This window comes from Dendrobates tinctorius, unplaced genomic scaffold (genome assembly GCF_039654945.1).
Source record: "Dendrobates tinctorius isolate UK_male_01 unplaced genomic scaffold, ASM3965494v1 ptg000161l, whole genome shotgun sequence".
Lineage (NCBI taxonomy): Eukaryota > Metazoa > Chordata > Amphibia > Anura > Dendrobatidae > Dendrobates > Dendrobates tinctorius.
In genome coordinates this window covers 7,740,084-7,748,601 of record NW_027361828.1, presented here as the reverse complement: position 1 = coordinate 7,748,601, position 8,518 = coordinate 7,740,084, and positions in this window count along the sequence as shown.

The following is an 8,518-nucleotide window of genomic DNA, read 5'->3' as shown; positions in this document are numbered from 1 at the left end:
CCCCATTGAGGCTTGTGTCCGAACCTTCCGCAAAATCCCAAAATGGGATTCAGGCGTATGTGTTAATGAGGCCACAACATTTAATTTTGCTGGCAGAACGATTGTTTGTTCTGACAAGTATCATATATGGACATGTATACCTACTACGCCCGAGTGTCCACCTACAGTAGGTGTACACACCTGAAAATGATACATGTCCAAGAACGCGTTCAATCTGCCGGCCCGTTATATACTATTGTCCTGTCGGTGCATATTCCCAAATCCTGTTTTGCAGGGGGTTTGGACATAAGCCCCAATGGGGCCACTGAACTGGCGCCTGAACGCAGTGTGAAAGCACCCTAACCCACTCAATATTTAGTGCAGTGACAAGTGACACTATGCTCCACCCTGAGCGGGTTACTGCTGATATCCTAGTGCAGCGGTGGGGTACCTCCGGCCCATGAGCTGTTTAAGGCCCATGACATTGTTTTCTCCAGCCCCGGGTAGATTCCCAGGCACTGCAGTGCTGGCACAGATGGCTGGAAAAATGCCAGCCACCTGCCCTTTAATTGATGCGGACACTGTGTGCACGCAACTTTCACTACTGAACACAGCGACACGTGGAATAAAGGATTACGTCCTCAGGACATAATTTGCGGGCAGAGTCAGCGCACTCTGTGCTCTAGTTCAGCCCCACCGACAACAACAGCAGCAATGGCATCCTTTGCCCCTCCTGTGATGTATATTACCCCCATCCCCTCCTGTGATGTATATGTTCCCAGGCCCCTCCTATGATGTATGTGCCACTGACATCAACACATCATCATTACCACCTAACACGGAGAAACAGCTCCATCCATCACATTAAATATTGCAGGATAAATTTTAAATTGACAATTTTGTATGACCCCCAAGTGATTGTCTAAAGATCCAAATGGCCCCTGTAAAAAAAAAAGGTTCACCACCCTTGCCCTTGTGCATCTAGGTGCAATATCCCTCTTTTCTAGGCCTCATTCAGATATCTGTTTTACACGTACATGTTCTATCCCTACTTTTATGGATAAAACACATACCCATTATAAGCTATGTTGCTATTCACATGTCTGTGTTTTTTCTGCTTGGAGGGCTATGTGGGGGTCATTATACTGTTTGGAGGGCTATATGTGAAACATTTTGCTGTTTGAAGGGCTATGCGGGGCAATTATGCTGTTTGGAGGCTATGTGGAGGCTCATACTGTATATAGGAGGCTATGTGGGGGTTTATACTGTTTTTAGAGGCTATGTGGGAGCTCATGCTATACATAGGAGGCTATGTGGAGGCTAATGCTGTACATAAGAGGCTATGTGAGGTCTCATACTGTTTATAGCAGGCTCCCACTAAATATAGAGGTCTCTGTGAGGGCTCATGCTATACATTCGAGGCTATATGGAGCTTATACTTTATTTAGGAGGCTATGTGGGGGTTCAAGCTGTATATGCTTGGCTAGAGGAGGCTCACACTGTATGTAGAAGGCTATGTGGGGGCTCACACTGTATATAGGAGGCTATGTGGGATCTCATACTGTATATAGCGTGCATGTGGGGCTCATGCTGTATACAGGAAATCTGTGGGGGCTCATGCTATATATAGGGAAGCTATGTGGGGGATCATTCTGTATATAGTGAGGCTGTGTGGGGGTTCATGCTGTATACAGGGAGGCTATATAAGGGCTCATGCTGTATACAGGGCGGCTATATAAGGGCTCATGCTGTATATAGGGGATGTTAGCATACACACGTGGTCAAAATTGTTGGTACTGCTCGTTTAATGACAGAAAAATCCACAATGGTCACAGAAATAACTTGAATTTGACAAAAGTAGTAATAAATAAAGAATCTATGAAAATGAACAAATGAAAGTCAGACAGTGCTTTTTGACCATGCTTCCACAGAATTTAAAAAAAACAAAACAAAACTCATGAAATAGGCCTGGACAGAAATGATGGTATCCCTGAAAATAATGTGACAAAATGGGCATGTTAAATCAAAGCGTGTCAACTAATTAGCATCACAGGTGTCTGCAATCTTGGAATCAGTGAGTGGGCCTGTATAGAGGGCTACAGATACTCACTGTGCTGTTTGATGACATGGTGTGTATCACACTCAACATGGACCAGAGGAAGCAAAGGAAAGAGTTGTCTCAGGAGTAGTGTTGAGCATTCCGATACCGCAAGTATCGGGTATCGGCCGATACTTGCTGTATCGGAATTCCGATACCGACTTCCGATATTTTTTCAATATCGGAATTCGGCATCGGAATCGGAAGTTCAGTTGATTGACGGCCTGACGTCATCATGATGCGCGGTGTGTGCGCATCATGATGCGCCGTCATTTCGGGCCTTCCGGGGGTCTCTGCCGGCCTGCCGGGGGGCTGTGCCGGCCTGCCGGGGGGCTGTGTGGACTGCCCGGGGTCTGTACCGGCCTGCCGGGGGGCTGTGCCGGCCTGCCGGTGGTCTGTGCACCCTGTGGGGGTCTGTACCGGCCTGCCGGGGGGCTGTGCCGGCCTGCCGGGGGGCTGTGCTGATGTCCGGGGGTCTGTGCAAGCATCGTCCGATGGGACTACAAGTCCCATCGGGCGATGCCTGCTACCATGACAGTGATTGACACATTAGCCAATGATGGGACAGTAGTAGTCCCATCATCCGGCTAATGTGTTAAATGTTAAAAAAAAAAAAAAAATACTACATACATACTACATGCATGCTACATACATACTACATGCTACATACATACTACATATATACTACATACATACTACATACATGCTACATACATACTACATATATACTACATACATACTACATACATACTGCATGCTACATACATACTACATACATACTACATACATACTACATGCATGCTACATACATACTGCATGCTACATACATACCACATACATACTACATACATACTACATACATACTACATGCTACATACATACTACATGCTACATACATACTACATATATACTACATGCATGCTACATACATACTACATGCTACATACATACCACATACATACTACATATATACTACATGCATGCTACATACATACTACATGCTACATACATACCACATATATACTACATACATACTACATATATACTGCATGCTACATACATACTACATATATACTACATGCATGCTACATACATACTACATACCACATACATACCACATACATACTACATACATACTACATACATACTACATGCTACATACATACTACATGCTACATACATACTACATATATACTACATGCATGCTACATACATACTACATATATACTACATGCATGCTACATACATACTACATGCTACATGCATGCTACATACATACTACATACATACTACATACATACTACATACATACTACATGCTACATACATACCACATATATACTACATACATACAATACATTCATACAATACATACATAGACATACAGTACATATAACATAGAGTAACATACTTACCAATACTTGTCACATTGTTCCCCGAAGCCATTGTCGTCTACGGAATAAATATTAACATAACAAACCACAAAAATACTCACCCACGATCCGAAGCAGTCCACGAGTGTGTCCCACGACGATCTTGGGTAGAGAACTGCAGCATCAGATGATGCTGCCGTTCTCTACGGGCTGCAGGAATCCAATGACGGAAGGTAGGTATCCTTCCGCACTGTATTCCTCCGCCACTTAAAAAAAAAAAAGTCCCTAGTCTCACTTTATGCCATTGCTGCGTGGGAAATTCCCACACAGCAATGGCATAAAGTGAGACTAGGGACTTTTTTTTTTTAAGTGGCGGAGGAATACAGTGCGGAAGGATACCTACCTTCCGTCATTGGATTCCTGCAGCCCGTAGAGAACGGCAGCATCATCTGATGCTGCAGTTCTCTACCCAAGATCGTCGTGGGACACACTCGTGGACTGCTTCGGATCGTGGGTGAGTATTTTTGTGGTTTGTTATGTTAATATTTATTCCGTAGACGACAATGGCTTCGGGGAACAATGTGACAAGTATTGGTAAGTATGTTACTCTGTTATATGTACTGTATGTCTATGTATGTATTGTATGAATGTATTGTATGTATGTAGTATATATGTGGTATGTATGTAGCATGTAGTATGTATGTAGTATGTATGTAGTATGTATGTAGTATGTATGTAGTATGTATGTAGTATGTATGTAGCATGCATGTAGCATGTAGTATGTATGTAGCATGCATGTAGTATATATGTAGTATGTATGTAGCATGCATGTAGTATATATGTAGTATGTATGTAGCATGTAGTATGTATGTAGTATGTATGTAGTATGTATGTGGTATGTATGTGGTATGTAGTATGTATGTAGCATGCATGTAGTATATATGTAGTATGTATGTAGCATGCAGTATATATGTAGTATGTATGTAGTATATATGTGGTATGTATGTAGCATGTAGTATGTATGTAGCATGCATGTAGTATATATGTAGTATGTATGTGGTATGTATGTAGCATGTAGTATGTATGTAGCATGCATGTAGTATATATGTAGTATGTATGTAGCATGTAGTATGTATGTAGCATGTAGTATGTATGTAGTATGTATGTAGTATGTATGTGGTATGTATGTGGTATGTAGTATGTATGTAGCATGCATGTAGTATATATGTAGTATGTATGTAGCATGCAGTATATATGTAGTATGTATGTAGTATATATGTGGTATGTATGTAGCATGTAGTATGTATGTAGCATGCATGTAGTATATATGTAGTATGTATGTGGTATGTATGTAGCATGTAGTATGTATGTAGCATGCATGTAGTATATATGTAGTATGTATGTGGTATGTATGTAGCATGCAGTATGTATGTAGCATGCATGTAGTATGTATGTAGCATGTATGTAGCATGTATGTAGTATGTAGTATGAATGTAGCATGTATGTAGTATGCATGTTGTATGTATGTAGCATGTAATTTTTTTTTTTTTTTTTTTTTTTTACATTTAACACATTAGCCGGATGATGGGACTACTACTGTCCCATCATTGGCTAATGTGTCAATCACTGTCATGGTAGCAGGCATCGCCCGATGGGACTTGTAGTCCCATCGGACGATGCCTGCACAGACCCCCGGAGCCTGCACAGCCCCCCGGCAGGCCGGCACAGCCCCCCGGAGCCTGCACAGCCCCCCTGGCAGGCCGGCACAGCCCCCCGGCAGGCCGGCACAGCCCCCCGGCAGGCCGGCACAGCCCCCCGGAGCCTGCACAGACCACCGGCAGGCCGGCACAGCCCCCCGGCAGGCCGGCACAGCCCCCCGGAGCCTGCACAGACCACCGGCAGGCCGGCACAGACCACCGGAGCCTGCACAGACCACCGGCAGGCCGGCACAGCCCCCCGGCAGGCCGGCACAGACCACCGGAGCCTGCACAGACCCCCTGGCAGGCCGGCACAGCCCCCCGAAAGGCCCGTACAGACCCCAGAGAGGCTGTACAAGGGCAGGAAAGGGTTTTTCTTATTCCGATACCGGAAGTCCCATAGACTTGAATGGGACTTCCGGTATCGGAATCGGCGATACCGATACTTTTTTTAAAGATCGGCCGATACCATCTGATACGATACTTTGAAGTATCGGACGGTATCGCTCAACTCTACTCAGGAGATTAGAAAGAAAATTATAGACAAACATGTTAAAGGTAAAAGTTATAAGACCATCTCCTGTGACTACAGCTGCACATATTATTCAGAAATTTAAACTCCATGGTACTGTAGCCAACCTCCTTGGACATGGCCTCAGGAAGAAAATTGATGACAAATCAAAAAGGCGGATAATACAAATGGTATCAAAAGAGCCCAGAAAAACTTCTAAGCAGATTAAAGGTGAACTTAAAGCTCAAGGAACATCAGTGTCAGATCGCACCATCTGTCGTTGTATGAGACAAAGTAGACTTCATGGGAGGTGATGAAATGGGACACCATTGTTGAAAAAAAATAATAAAAAAGCCAGACTGGAATTTGCCAAACTACATGTTGACAAGCCACAAAGCTCCTGGGAGAATGTCCTATAGACAGATGAGACAAAAATGGAACTTTTTGGCAAGACACATCAGCTTTATGTTCACAGATGGAAAAATGAAGCATATCAAGAAAAGAACACTGTCCCTACTGTGAAACATGGAGGAGGCTCTATTATGGTCTGGGGCTGCTTTGCTGCATCTGGCACAGGGTGTCTAGAATCTGTGCAGGGTACAATGACATCTCAAGACAATCAAGGGATTTTAGAGAGAAATGTGATGCCCAGTGTCAGAAAGCTTGGTCTCAGTTGCAGGTCATGGGACTTGCAACAGGATAATGACCCAAAACATGCAGCTAAAAACACCCAAAAATGGCTAAGAGGAAAAGATTTGACCATTCTGAAGTGGCCTTCTATGAGCTCTAACCTAAATCCTATTGAGCATCTTTGGAAAGAGCTGAAACATGCCGTCTGGAAAAGGCAACCTTCAAACACATGAGAACTGGAACAGTTTGCTCTTGAGGAGTGGGCCAAAATACCTGTCGAGAGGTGCAGAAGTCTCAGTGACAGTTACAGGAATCGTTTGATTGCAGTATGCCTCTAAAGGTTGTGCAACAAAATATTATGCTAAGGGTACCATCATTTCTGTCCAGGCCTATTTCATGAGTTTTATTTTTATTTTAAATTCTGTAGCAACATGGTTGAAAAGCAATGTCTGACTTTAATTTGTTCATTTTCATAGATTTTTGATTTATTATTACGTTTGTCAGATTCAAGTTATTTCTGTGACCATTGTGGGTTTTTCTGTCATTAAAAGAGGGGTACCAGCAATTTTGACCATGTGTGTACTTGATTCTGCTCAATATTAAGTGACAATATAAATATAAAATCATATTTATAATATCACAAAAATGTTAATGTTAATATTGAGCATAATTAATTACAGCCTATTAGTTCAGCCCTCCACAACAGTCACGATCTCTCTTGTGGCCCCTCAGAAAAATTAATTGTCCACCCCTGCTATAGAGCAAGAGACATTCTTAAATGGGGTACTTACTTAATTTAACTCAGAATATATAATAATGAGTTATTGTGACTTTACAACACCTTTGCAGTAGTATACAGCCATATATTCATTTAATGTTTCAATTCAGACATGTTAGATGTTCACGGAAGAAGGTCAGTAACACTGAGAAAATACTAAAATCTTTTACTGCACTGAACGGTCTAGGCAAGCACCAATTCTTTTTGAGGTGGAGCATGAGCACAGCAACTGCCAGCCCAGGCAGTAGTTAAGGCTTGAGGAATAAAGTTATTGTATAGAAAATACAGAAAAAGTAAACATAAAAATGTAATTGTAAAATGTGAAAAAAAAAATTAACAATGTATAACTTTATTTTTAAAAATTAATGTTAAATTTCATAAAAAAGCAGAAAAAAACTAATATAATTGTATCACTATTTCATTAAAATACTATACATGTACTTGTCTTGCTCAAGGCTCTGTCAATGCTCACCATGTTGCTGGTCGTGATGATATTATAGATGTCTGTGAGATGTTATTTCCATCACTATTGTAGGGTGGAATGTGTTAGGTTTTTGCTGATCTGCATTCATTGTGCACTAATAGGGTCACTGTCACCGCTAGGCTGTGAACACTAAAAATTATAGAATTAAAAATTCTAAACTCTTCAAATATGTAGTGTTGTTTCTCGGTTTGTTGATACTCTTTTATATGTTGTTTTTACATATTTTGAGTAATTTTTAAGCAGTGTGAAAAAAATAGGGTTGGGGTCAATGTATGGGGAATTTTCTCATTTTTGCTATCAGATCTTATAATTTCTGAAAAGGCCACTGTTTCCAATTTCTCACAAAAGTTAAGTTTTTATTTTCCATATTCTGACGATCTGTAGACAAAACAAGATCCAAGAATAGATGACAACAACCTGATTTCCCTTGATGGAGCTTTTGACTGAGAGAAAAGTCTTTCGAGGAAAGAAGGTAAAGGATTGCCAATCCAGTTTTGATGCCAATTTTGATACTGTTGGTTTATTATTTCTTCTTTATAGATGTAACTTCACTGCAGCAGATATACTTCATTGGAGCCTTATTTCTGAGTTTAAATGGAAAAATATTTAGATCTCTCTGTTTAGTTTTTATCAATACTGAAAAAATTATCTTAGATAGTAACAAGGGATTTCAAAGTAACTCTTTTAAAACTTTCTGAAACAGATTATATTCTTAAAAACTTTGCTCTTTGCTTTGCATGTTTAGCACCACATCACATTAAAACTGTGTTTGAAGTTTCTAGGATTTGCTAAAAATGTGATAATAGCTAAGCAGATAAGAGATTATACTTTCTATGTATATACTCTGAAGATTTGTCCTAGCTGGGATGTAGTGTATTAATTGGCCACCTACAAAGAGAACTGTTTAACATTTACAACTACGTTTAACTTTTATCCCTGCAGAACGTGAAGCTAAATATGCAGCATTTC